Below are 13598 nucleotides of genomic sequence, written 5' to 3'. Positions count from 1 at the left end.
TTTTAGTGGCAGTGCACTCGGTGCAAGGAAAGCACATTAAACAACATGTGTTACAATATTTATTGTTTTTAGAACTTCTTAAAGGATTATATGTCTAACACGAGGACATAAGGAAAGCATGAGTCTATATGTTCTTCACATGTACACACATTTTTTAAATTTAAATTTAGCTGAGCTTGAGCTTTAAAAAAAAGCTATGTTTTAAAGTGCAGATTTTCAGCTTTTATTCAAGTGATTAATAAAACTATAGCATTCACTGTTACAGAATTAACACTATTTTTATACACTGTCCCATTTAAAAACAAAATTGTACAAATTAAGCTCATTTTAAATGTTAGGATTGTGTTCAGTACATTTCAAGAGCAAGGCTTTTTGAAGAGCAAGGATGATGTGCAGAGCTGCAGTAACTGTAAAGGTATAAAGCTGATTAGCCATACCATCAATATGGGCAAGAGCTACTGTAAAGAAGAAAAGTGTCAGACAGCGGCAAAATGTCTTTATATTGAGAAAGAATAATATAGATGTAAAAAATGTGTGTTTGCTTCTTGATTGTTGATGGCTAAGTATAGGTAGCATCAGAAGAAGTTGCACAGTGTCTTTGTGGAGCTAGAAAACACTGCTCAAAAAATTAAAGGAGCACTTGCAATCAGAGTATAGCATCATGATTATTAAACTTCTGGGATATTGATCCGATCGGTTAAGTAGCAGAGAGGTTTGTTCGTCAGTTTCAGCTGCTTTGATGTTAATGAAACTAACAACAGACAGAAATGATTTTGCAGGTCGAGATCACTGACATTGTTTCCCTCCTCATCATTTCTGATTGTTTTTTCACTAGTTTTGCACTTTTTTTTTGTTTTTCACTCTAATCAGTGCACTCAAAAAAATGAAACGTTGACTTTAATTAAAATTATTTTGTCAACAGGTTCCACGAAATTGAATTATGTTAGTTTAAAGCAAAAATCTTTAGTTCATCCAATTTAAAAAAAACTACTTAAGATTAACAAGACATATTTAAGACTAACTAAATCAAGTTATGTTGTATGAACATAGATGATATATTTTCAGGTTAGATAGTTTAGATTAGTTACTTCAACACATTTCTTATTTGTGGCAGTAAAATGTTAAATTTAAGTTAGATTAATTCAAATATTATATTTTCAGCCACCTTGTGCTTTATTAATTAGTTTTACATAAATCTATTTTGTCAACAGGTTCCACACAAATGAATTAAGTACATCCAACTTATTTTTTAAAATTTATTTTATTGCCAACACATTCAGTGAGCATTTGTGTAAACCCAGTCCAAAATAAAACACAACAGCTCATTAGGGTTAGTAATTAACAGTATGTAGACAGATGCAACATCAAGACTTTAAATTAAATGTCTGTATCTACCAGAAATAGAAGAGAAAAAAAAACGCATTGAAGATCACATAACACATTGATAAGATGACACTTGAGTTATGCACATGTGATGCTAGTAAGGTCTGTGAGTGTTTTTTTCTTTTAGTGTCTAAAATGGATAGCAAAGTTGCTATTTGCAATGATTGCTTAGGGTCAGTCCAGTAACACAATGCCAATGAAGTGCTTTCCTTTAACAATGCAAAGTGAAGTGTCCACCTCAACAGCCACAATTTAAAAAAAAAAAAAAAGAAGTAACAACAACAACAACAATAATAATAATAATAATAATAATAATAAATAGTCCACTGATATTAGCAATCAAAGAAAATTACATCACCATCCCAAATAAAACTTTAACAAAACATGCCAACATTATGGTCTAACAATAAAACAGCTTGTCAGCGTTCAGTTTTTTTGCAACAGCACAGCAGTAACCATTTAACACTTGCCACTGTCAACATTTATTTTACCAGTGTTTGGGCAAAAAACTTCAGATGTAAACATTTTAACATGGAAACAATTGTTCGTCTTTAAAAGTCCACAAAATATACATTCATCCTGCATTCCCAACTTGGATGATCTGATATCCTCGTGTTGGTGTTGTTCCCAGACCATCATGAAAATGTTGTTCCAGGTTCAACATTGCAAGTGACCAATCACATTGTTGTGACGTTATTCTATTCCAAGCCATTCGTGCATTTATGAAATTCCAATGTTGCAAGGACAATATCAATTCTGCTTACTGTTTATTAAAGGGTTACGGTTAGGGTTAGGGTCAGTTGATCGGCGGACAGAGGCGGTTTCACGCAGCTTAAGTACAGTTTTTTGTTTTACGCCGGTTTTTCCCGAAGTCGCAAAAGTATGACGTCACAACATTCTGATTGGTCACTTGCAATGTTGATCCTGGAACAACATTTAGTATGATGATCTGGGAACAACACCAACACGAGGATATCAGATCAACCTCCTAACTTACCCTTAATTTTAGTATGTATTGCAATTACCTTTACAATGCACACAATGTAACACAAACTGAATATGAACATATTTCCACCTCATAACAATATGCCTTGAACGCTAATATACACACCACCCTTCAACATTTCTGGTGCAGTATCATCTCTCAATTAAATCCTTTAAATCTCAATACTTTTGATTGTCTCTTAGCTTTCAGTCTTGAGGTTAACTGAGATTCAGTGCATATATCCCACCCATTAAGAGTGCACATGCAGAGGCCAGGTCTTCCAGGTCATGCAGGACACACTAGATGGTTATACCCACTGTAGGGTAAGTTCAAAAAAGAAGAGTCTATGGCTGACGCGTGTTCCTGGTTTCCAAAAGAAATGCTTCCAGTTGCATTATGATTTGAAGACTGTTTATTTATTACAAACGGAAGATGTAACAATGAACTCCTTCCTAAAAAGCATGAAAGTTCCAAAAAATAGCAGTTATCCAGAACTAGCTGTGCACACGGTCAGAAAACCGTGAGACTCCTAACCTCTCTGTCCATGCTCCTCCCCTTCCCTCTCACACAGGGTTTCATGCTACTATTGCACTTACATAATTAAAGTGAGAGGTACCCCCTTTTAGGTTCCAATCCCAAAACAGTGACTTAAAATTACTTTATGTAAACACATATATTTTCACATTTATTAATCCTGAAAAGATGACTTATGTAATGAATCTATGAATTATAAAACAAACATGAACTCAATCGTAAATAAAAATATAAAGCAGACGTCTGGCGCGTACACCCACATCGGCTGGAGGAGTGCTGGCATCAGCTCTTTCGATGGTAAAGATAGCAAGGGTAATTTGTTCCAGCTCCCTCTGAACAGCTGTAGCTTAGACACAAAAACATAGAAAAATGGCATCCAGTTTTAAAAAAAGAAAGAAAAAGGGCCAAAGCTACCCTTTAATGACGTAAACACAATATTAGGAACATGCACCCCAGTGCGCCACTATTTTAGACTACAGATTCAACGATAAATATAAATAGTTTGGGTATACAAGAAGATTTCCCAAAACATTTAAACAGGTTCCATGCAAATTACAACAACAACAACATTACAACATGCAACAACATTAGTTATTCAAAATTTGGTTTAATACAGATAAAAAACTAAACTAAAATTACCAACCAATTATTCTTTGAAGAGGATGCTTGGGTCTTCATTCAGGTAAAAAGGTAGTGCCCTGAGGACACACTCCCTCCCCTTTTCAATGGTTTCCTTCTGTAGAGAGTGGCAGAGATACAGGAAGAGAAAACAGATATACTTTAGGATGACAGAAACTCACATTATACGCAAAATGAATGACATATCCACTGCACAGATAGACATGTACACAAGACCAACTAATCATCACATGGACATGAATAGTTAACCTGTTGGGCAGGGTTTCCACCACATTATATATGTCCATAATGGAGGTAAAGACAAACTAATACATCATCTTTTTTGCATTCAAAACATAACATAAAAACATTCACTTCTGGTTTAACCTAAATCAAGGGATCAGATTTTACATATGTTTAGGTAATTTAAATTTTCCAACGTTTTGAGTACCAAACTTTGTCTTGCTTAATATAAATGTAAGTGCACTGTGCAGCTACCATACACTAGCTGTTTAAATTTGAAAATGATCTTATTAGCCATAATATTTTGCTACCAACAGAATAACGCACCTGTGTGGCTGGGGCCAAAGTTTGTCTAATTTTCTTCCCTGCAACGCCTCCTTTTTTCTTGAAGACTTTTATGAGCTGGTCAGTGTATTGGTCAAGTTGTGTAAAAAGCCTTGGAACATGTGCAGCAGTAGTAATCCTCACATATTCTGCTTCCACCTGAAAATATGTCAACAAACACAACATACTGTACTGTAAATATACATACTATATGTACACATATACAAACTAAAACTAATGTAGTAAGACCTCATTAAAGCTATAATTTTAACACAAACATTTACACAAAATGCTAATGGAGCCATTACAGCTTTTATTGTTATTTATCAAGTTCCAAAAAATATTGATCACAGCTGATCTGAAAAGAATTTCATGCCTCAGGCCCTTGAACTGCAACCTTTACCATGGTTCAGATGTGGAGAAGAAATAACAGGGGCATGGGATGGGTCACAAAAGAAAACTTAACTTATAAAACAGTTTTGTTTTTAAAAGTATAACAGTTCACATACCACATACAAGCTCAGCAATACCACATACACCACATCAGTATAGGAGGGAGCAGGTAAAGGCAGGATCTGAGATTTATAAAGTAAAACAAGAAATTCATTACTTAATTTCAAGAAGCAAATTATTGTTTGAATTACAACTAAATAAAATACTACTCAGAAGAAAAGCAAGAGATTGACACTGCCATGTGCTAACTTTCTATAGAAGCAATTATCACCAGGTCTGTCGACCTCCATTGTCTGTCCACTCATATGTCTTGAATAATTTTATTAAAAAAATTAAGTGTGTACTTTCACAAACTGTAATTTATAACTACATTGATATGTATAACTCCGCTAGGAAACATGCTGTATTTACAGACCATTTTTACATAATACAGATTACTGATAGAGCAGAACAATGGTGTCACAGTGGCTTTCGCCCTTGACTTTTTGGATTTTAAATGTCACTTTATGCTATCCTTGCTATCCTATTCGATATTTCCGACTCTCGGATTACAGAAAAGGAATCCCAAGAAAGCAAATGGAAAAATAACCCCTTGAAAGAATAACCCCATGAACCCCTGTAGCTAATCCCTTAATAAAACAAAAAACAATAAAAATGTTTCTTACACAGTCCACAAAATAAGCATGTCCAGGACCCAGTAAAACTAATGTAAAACAAGCGCACGCAAACGATATAACATGTCTTGTAAGACAAACGCAAAATATAACCATGCTGGACATATAGATACTACACAACATAGTCAAAGAAAAAAGTGGTCTTACCTCTCAAAGAAACAGTAGCTTGGCGCCAAAACAGCCTTTTTCAGTTAAATTTGAAGTCTTGTGCATGAGCAGGCACAAGCCGTGAAACCTTCTTGTTCTGCGCGGTTTCATTACAACTGTTTTTGCATTACTGCCACCTTGTGGATATACAAGGTATATCAATCCTAATTGACTTAACTTAAATGTTATGCGATCAAGTAACACATTAGTATTATGTACGTTGAATAATAGACACAATTACGTAGACTTGATTAGAAAAACATATGTTAACTTAACAAAAACATATATTTTAAGTAAAATGAAAATAAATAATTAATATACACTGAACAATCCACCTCATTCATTTTTTTGAGTGTGTCACTACTGGTACCATGAGGCAATACCTGGACTCTAAAGAGGTAGAGTCCAGGTAGTCGAAGTCCTCCAAGATGGCACATTGCCAGAAGGAGCACATATGCTCTCAAGACCCTAGAGGGGACTACAGAAGAGACGCAGTTACTCCGGAGAGTTGGACAGAGCAGTAGAAGGTCCTTAACAATCAGCAGGATCAGTATTTGCTCCGTCCTGCAAGGAGGAACAGGTTGAGCACAGAAAGAGCTCTACAAAATGACTTCCTGCAGACCACTGGGGTGAATTCCTCTGACCAAAGAATCTAAAACAGACTTCATAAGAGTGGACGACACCCAACATCTTCTAGCGACCCCTGTGCATACTGCCCATCACCATGGAGCCTGACTGGCATTTGCTATAGAATATCAGAATTAGCAGGTTCATCCATGGCACCCTGTAGTTTTTACAGATGAGAGTAGGTTCACCCTAAGAATATGTCACTGATGTAAAAGGGTCTGTAGAAACCTTGGAGAATGTTATGCTGCTTGTGAGCGTTTAGTATGGGCAGTCACCAACTTGTACAGCTAGGCAACGGCATCCTGACTGCCATTACGTACTGAGATTAAATCCTTGGACCCATTGTCAGACCCAACACGGGTGCAGTGGGTCCTGGGTTTGTCCTGGTGCACAATAATGCCTGGCCTTATGTAGCAAAAGTTCCTGGAAGGAATTAATACCACTGACTGGCCTCTACACTCACCTGACCTAAATCCAGTAGAACACCTCTGGAACATTATGTTTCAGTTCATCTGATGTCACCAGGCTGTACATCCGAGTGTCCAGGAGCTCAGCGCTGTGCGTAACCAGAAGGGACATGGTAGGATAGAGAGCAGAGACTATCTAACCATTTGGAGACAAAACTAGAGAGTAAAGCTTGTGGTAGTTTGAAATGTGCAGAGGAGGGATAATGGATACATTAGACAAAGGATATTGAATATGTAGCTGCCAAGCAGGGGGAAAAGTCTTCATGGATGTAGTGGATATAGTGAAGGAGGATATACAGGAAGTTGGTGTGACAGAAGAAGAGTCTAGCAGTAGATGAGATGAGCACACATGATCAGCTATGGTGACCCCATAACCAGGCAAAACAAGAAGACTGAAGAAGATCTGAAGTCTAGAACAGATGGACATCAACAAATGCTGAGTTTCCTCCCGTGAGATGCTCTGCAAGCTGCTTTCAGCAGCTGCAAACAGGGCTTACAGTGGTTGACAGATGAGGTCAGATGACAGATGAGGTTTGTAGAGCTCTCTAAGCATAGTCTCTTCGGAAGTCTAAATCTTGAGTGTAGCCAGTTGTTTGCATTTTGTTGTAAGCCCTATGCATTTACATTCAATAAGGCATTGTAGACTTTGATATGCCTAACCACTCAATACTGTTTTTGACTTGACTAGATATTGTGAGGTGAGCTTTTTTAAGAAAATAATTACTTGATCGTCCACCTTTGTCAGGGGTTAAAGTTTTCTTTGACAGGTGAGGAACCCTAAGGTTAAGTAGCGATGTAGTGTGGGTGAAAGGAATCACTTAGAAATAAGTCAAAATCATTTGTATTATGAGCTCCAAATTCAAGGGAACATGCCTCACCTGACTATGAAGTGTCTTGTTAGTCAATTGACTAATAAAGCAAACAGGGAACTGAAAATATCTCTCTCTCGCCCTATGACAGCTGGGATATGCTCCAGCGCCCCCCGCGACCCTGAAAAGGATAAGCGGAAGCGAATGGATGGATGGAACTGAAAATAGGGGACTAAAGTAAAAAAAAAAACAACTTGCCCAGTTTTTTTATTTTGATGATTTAATTTAAATATTAAAAAATAGTGCTTCCCATGTGATGATTATATAAGCTGTTCGGTATATTTATAGAAAATGCACTATATTGAGATACATTGTTATCAGGATAAAAAAAATGACTTATGTCAGGATACAAGAATTTGGCAGAGTTGGCAAAAGTCCAGAGATTCTGTTTTCAAGTAGGAGTACAAACACTACTGTTAAAAGCTGAAGTACTGATTCAACTTCTTTACTCAAGTAAAAGTAAAAAAGTACAGGCTCTGAACTCAGGAAAAAACAGTAAGAAATATCTCTTTGGAGGAGGTTTCTATTTTTGTGCAAAGTTAACTGAACCTTGTGTTATATTAGCAAAATGATAATATCAGCAGATGGGAATACAAACTTTAGTCTAGCTTTGTTTCCTAATTATACTCAGCTTGAATCAGAAGAAAAAGAAGGAAAATAATGTTCCCTTTATCGTAGAGGATGACTTTGCCTCTAAACAGGAAAATTTGTACAGTCGGGGGTTAAAGTGGGAGATTTAGCAGGCGGGGGAACCCTAAAATTGGTTGTAATGGTTCAGTGTGGGGAAAATAACCCAAACTCACAATAATTTCTGTTGAGAGCGCCAGTAAATTTTCTCACAGCTGCCTTTTTTGCTCTTTGTGGATTTACACCACTTAATTCAGCCAGATGTCAGCAGATGTTTCATGTTTCATGTCCTGGCTGATTTCCTTTACACTCAAAATATGTAATATAATTAATCCAAAGTAACTATTTTGTTTTGAAAATGTAAGAAGTAGGAAGTACAGATATTTGTTTAAAAATGTAGGGAGTAAAAGTAGTCCTGAAAATTGTACGTAAGTACAGTAACAAAGAATACTTTGTTACTTTGTTACCTCCCACCTCTGGATTTTGGTCATATTGCACAGCCCTAATTAGCACCAAACACAGAATCCAAATGTAGCAAAAGAGAATATTTCTCAGCTCCTTGGTCAAACTCGTGTACTAGAGCCTGCTAAAGCTGGAGATACTCTTTTTCTAAAAGATAAGAATGCTTATTTTTTTCACCACTTGATTTCTTTGTGTGTCCACTCTCTTTTCTGCTCTTTCAGTTTGTCATAAAAGGACAAAGAAGGCTCTTTCAAGTGCCAACCGCCTGACTATCTTTGCAACACTAACCTGTACAAGGTTATGTTGCTGAGAGGGGGTTGAGGGTTATTCAGAGCAGATTGGCTAAGGCTACAAATGAGGAGGGAGCATTAGTAAAGGTGGAAAAGGTTGCCATCTTAGAGTGAGCATGATTGATGTGAGCACAGCAGCACTCATGCTAGGCCCTTGCTGACTGTCGCTGCAGCAACAGGCAGGAAGAGGAAGTGGGTTGACCTGGGGGTCATTGTGACAAAATGCTTAACAACAGTAGCAAAGCACTTTGGGTTGTGGGTCAGGGTCATATGCATGAACATAGACACAGGTTGCTGCTGTATCTTTTGGATTCAGGGCCTGGAAGTATAAAACACTTCCACGTCGTAATGACTTTAAAGTGCTTCAGAAACACAATAAAACCTTGCAGAGTTGGTAAGTGTACTGGATCACATAACTCATATTTTCATTTCTTTGCTGTAATCATAATGTAGTGTCTGGTATGAATGTGTTTCCCCCCCAAAATGGAATCATGGTCATTTTTAGGTTAAAAATTCCAAGAATGCAGAATTCTTGTTGTTCTTGCCTAAAGGCTAAACGTTGGAAATATTTAAAGCTTTTAAATCTCAGCACAAAAACATGTATAAAATGTATTTGAGCATCTTCAGTTCAGTATATGAGCATAGAAACTCCACAGAATTGCAGTCTACTTGAGTACTTGTAGCTACAGTGTATGTGCATTCTATTTCATGTGTATGTGTATTCATGCCTCTTTTATATATGTACCTGTGTGTCCTTCAGACAAGCTCAGCATGCTGAGCAATAGGTAGCAGTTAGCTGGATTTTATATTCTGAAGCAGAGGCAGAGGAGGCAGACCCTGACCTCAGCTTCAGTCACCCAGAACCACAACTCCAGGTCTCATCTCCATAGGAATCAATAGACTACAGTAATAATGGTGATCTATGGGGCCAACATCAAAGAAGGCACTGACCTTTCCAGGCTGGAGGTTGGGGGATGACCACCAAGCTCCACATGCATGCATGTGTGTGCAGAATAAATGTTTTGTCAAAGAACAAAGCTCACTGATGTGTATGCAAGGTACACACTTGTATGTATACACATCCAGTAGCCCAGGTGAATATATAGAAAAAAGTGTGCATATTCGAAGGCTACCACAGACAGATTTTTATTTGCACATGAAAAAGAAACGTTTATTAAGTATCGTAGTTTGCTTGATTTGCTGTTTAAAATGATTTATTTCATGAATTTGGTTTCATGTCTTGCATGTTCCCAATGTTAATATTGTGAATATTGTTTTTAATGGGAGTCCCCCAATATTGCAGTGGGTTCTAATGATAAGCATATTGAAATGCTTCAGTTTCTCTGTTAGACATTTTTGGCACAATTGTTTCATAATAGTTACAATTCTTGAATTATAGGTGTCATATGTTTGTTGAGGCTTTTCTCAGTTTTCCTTGTATTAAATTGAATATGCATGTCTATATTCCCATCTTTGACTTTTGACCAAAACTCTCTTACACAGTTTGCCCTTAAGTCCAAGTAAATGGACAAAACACACATACATACACAGACCTGTTCTATTTTATAACAATTCAATAATACGTTAAAAAAAGAAAAGAGAGACCAAACTATATATACAATATAACAAATATATAAACTACATATACAGTGGTGTGAAAAAGTCTTTGCCTCCTTCCTGACTGTTTTCTATTTTTGTCACCTGTGTCACAATTAGGCACAGTAAGCCCAGTAGCACATGCCCAGTTGGAACCTGTCACCCAGGAGGTGCACCGGCCTCAGCTGGCTCCTTTCAATGTCGAGGAGCGGCGGCTGTACGCTGAGCCCCTCCCAAATTGCTGAACTCCTCACCTTACTGCTAAGGAAAACCACATGCACATTTCGAAGAAAGCTCATTTCCAAAACTTGTATCTGAACTCAAATTTTTTTCCATGGTGTTAACAAAAAGTTAAAGCCTGCATTAACGGATTCATGATGTTTCTCACCAGCGATGCTCTATCTGGTTCTAAATGGCTGCATAAAATTAGGACACAACTATTTGCAGGCATTGAGTATCAGTTGAAATTATTGATACTATTGGATTAAAACTATTTTCCAGGTTAAATGATGATCTTCTAAATTAGTTAGATGCCATTTCCTCTCCAGCTTATCAGTTATCTAGTTGATGAGTTATACTTTGAGAGTTAGGGTGTCAAGTACTTCTGATTTGAGGGTTTGTATTTTAAAGGAGCTATAGTAGGCAGAGTTGTGCACAATGAAGATGTAAATTTATTAACAAGATAACTTTCCTCTGTGGGAGTAGTGTTCAATTAGCTGCTCTGCACTGTGTTGGTACGAGGCACTGAAGATGACAACAGTGGAGGAAATATAGCCTTAACCTTAGTTGCAACACTTTAAGTGTCATGGTCCTGGGTCTTTTGACCCAGCGTTTTAAGTTTGAGTTTATTTTGTTCATTAGGTTATCTAAGTTCATTTGGTTATTAGACTCCTTGTGTTTTCTTCTCCTGTATTTAAGCTTCCCCTCACCCTTCGTGTTTCGTGCTGCATGTCTTATGTTATCAAGTTTGTATTATTATGCCTAAGTGTTTCTAGTTCTTATTATTTCCCCCTCGTGTTTCCAACCATGTTAAATCTCCCCTGCTCTTCATGCGTTTCATGTCTGTGTCTTACGTTGTCAAGTTCTGGTTGCCGTGTCTAAGTCTGCATGTTTCCTGTTTTATTTTGAAAAGGGGTCTTGTGTTCTGTGCTCATGCGGTTAGTTTTACTCTTGCCTGTGCATCATTATGTTTATCCTAGTCAGCTGTTTCCTCATGTGTCTCCACTTCCCCTAATCACCTCCTGTGTATTTAAGTCCTCTGTTTTCAGTGTGTGATTGTCAGGTCGTCTGTTGTCCACGCCATGTTTCCGATGCCATGCCATGCTTCCAAGTTTCTTGTCTAGGTTTTTCTTATTGTTTGTTTAGATTCCCCACTTTAGGTTTGTGTTAATTTTGCTTCAGTTTGCCTTGCCCTTTGTTTGTACCTTTTCTACCAGCCATATTAAACGGCTCACCTTTTGTTAACATTCAAGTTTTGTTCCCTGTTCCTTGGAGTCTGCGTTTTGGGTCCTTTTCTCAATTCATACAGTCTGCCCTCGCCAGATTGTGACATTAAGAAAGACATCTACTGTGATGAAATCTACTCACCACTGCTGTGTAATCAATTATTGTAAATTAAAATGTTATCAGGAAATGATCAGCAAAGAGGGTTTTCAGGAAACACTATGCCATTTGTTAAAACAAGATCTAGAGCGTGATTGAAGTGGTGGGTTCTTTTACATTTTGAGAGAATTCACAAAGCAGGAACTCCAGCAACACTTGAAGGAAGATGAACAACTTTAATAATAGACCAACGCGTTTCAGCTTGTGGCCTTCATCAGGGTCATCTTCCTTCAAGTCTTGCTGGAGTTCCTGCTTTGTGAATTCTTTTATCCTCTCCATGCACCTTGGAAGCAGGTGAAGTTGTGCCAGAAAATGTTTTTTGCTACATTTTGAGAGAAGACAGTTCAGTCTAATAAGCCTTGTTGAGGCAGTGACTTTTAGTAAAATCACCCACAATGATTATTTTATACAAGCTGAACACTAAATCAGACAAAAGCTCTGAGTAATGCCCGGGTAGACGACAGATAACAACAAATATAACTGGTCTTTGAGTTTTCCAGCTACAGTGAAGGCGTAGTAGGTTGGAAAATGCTACAATCAACCCCCTAAATTTTGAATTTTTCTTAACAAAGTCAGTATCACAGCAGTATGTCTTTTCCAGAGGATTGGTATATTAAGTACTTTTACAAGTGTGAGTTAATGAGACAAGCAATTGACAATTTTAGAAAATGTGTATTAGTTTGATAGTATTAAGATCTTAAGAGAAAAGCCTGTTCTTATAAGCATGGTGTTAGCAGTACTCTGTCGCCATGTTGTACTTTAATAACATCATGTTTAAGAGTAACGGTGTATTGTGCACAAATGCTGTGGAAATGTTGTGTGGAGGTTGTGTGAATATTGCGTTATTTATCCTTATGCATGTGTTTTGTGTTTTATCTAAGTCAGGAGTGTGTGAATCATTTTGAAATTAATTATTATTTATAACTTCATTTAGATTTGTTTGCAAAATATATGGGTTTAACTGTGGAATGGTTTGATTCAATATGATTTCTATTGTGTGTTAAGTTATAGGTTAATGAGTGAATTCCATTGCATTGAATATCATTTTCACATTTTGTGTGATGGTGGATATCAGTAATAGCTCAAGCTGATTTAGTTTTGTTGAATACTTGGTCAAGGTCATACCAAATTTGAAAATCAGTAAAATTTCACATTACCTACAATGTTTTATAGATCATAAAAAGTTCAGAACAATATACTAGGCCTCCCGGGGGATGTGTTTACAGCTTATAGAAGACAAAGATTTAAGTCAGTTCTGCTTAAATCAGGAATTAAGAAATAGTGTTTTTCCATTGGATCATCTACAAAAATTAAGGTGTTTTTTTACTTACTGTTATTACTTTCATCAGCATAAAACACCAATGTTTTGGTAAAGCTCTTGTCCTTCGGGGGGAGGTGGTCTCTCTGAGTGCTCTTGCTTACACGCTGCTGGGTGGGTCTGCATAACTTTCTTCCCTCAATAAATGAAATCATCAAATTAAAAGTTGCATTTTTACTCAGGTCATCTTTATGTAATATAAAAACATTTGTTTGAAGATCTGAAACGTTTAAATATGACGAATATGCAAAAACAAAAACATCAACAGCGAGATAAATACTCCTTCACAGCACTGTATATATTGATAGTTTTGATGCTCCTCATTGCACTTAGACATCAGAACACTGCAATAGAAACAATTGTTTGTTTAACTTCAATT

General features: G+C 36.9%; 1 long non-coding RNA gene across 3 annotated transcripts; it reads right to left on the bottom strand.

Annotated features, from left to right (window-relative positions):
• Window positions 1-1242: 1242 nt before the first annotated feature.
• Window positions 1243-5437, bottom strand: LOC143422010 (uncharacterized). Of its 3 annotated transcripts, none has more exons than XR_013101593.1 (5): window positions 5362-5437; window positions 4597-4662; window positions 4091-4246; window positions 3546-3638; window positions 1243-3248 (listed from the first exon to the last, which is right to left on the bottom strand). It is a non-coding gene; the product is annotated as an uncharacterized LOC143422010 (long non-coding RNA). The 3 variants fall into 3 exon arrangements; XR_013101594.1 differs by lacking the exon at window positions 5362-5437 and adding an exon at window positions 5206-5343; XR_013101592.1 differs by lacking the exon at window positions 5362-5437 and having other exon boundaries at window positions 4597-5332.
• Window positions 5438-13598: the final 8161 nt, after the last annotated feature.

The sequence above is a fragment of the Maylandia zebra genome, linkage group LG14, assembly GCF_041146795.1.
Source record: "Maylandia zebra isolate NMK-2024a linkage group LG14, Mzebra_GT3a, whole genome shotgun sequence".
Taxonomy (NCBI): domain Eukaryota; kingdom Metazoa; phylum Chordata; class Actinopteri; order Cichliformes; family Cichlidae; genus Maylandia; species Maylandia zebra.
Note: the sequence above shows the minus strand (reverse complement) of the source record. Positions and strands in the feature narration are given on the sequence as shown.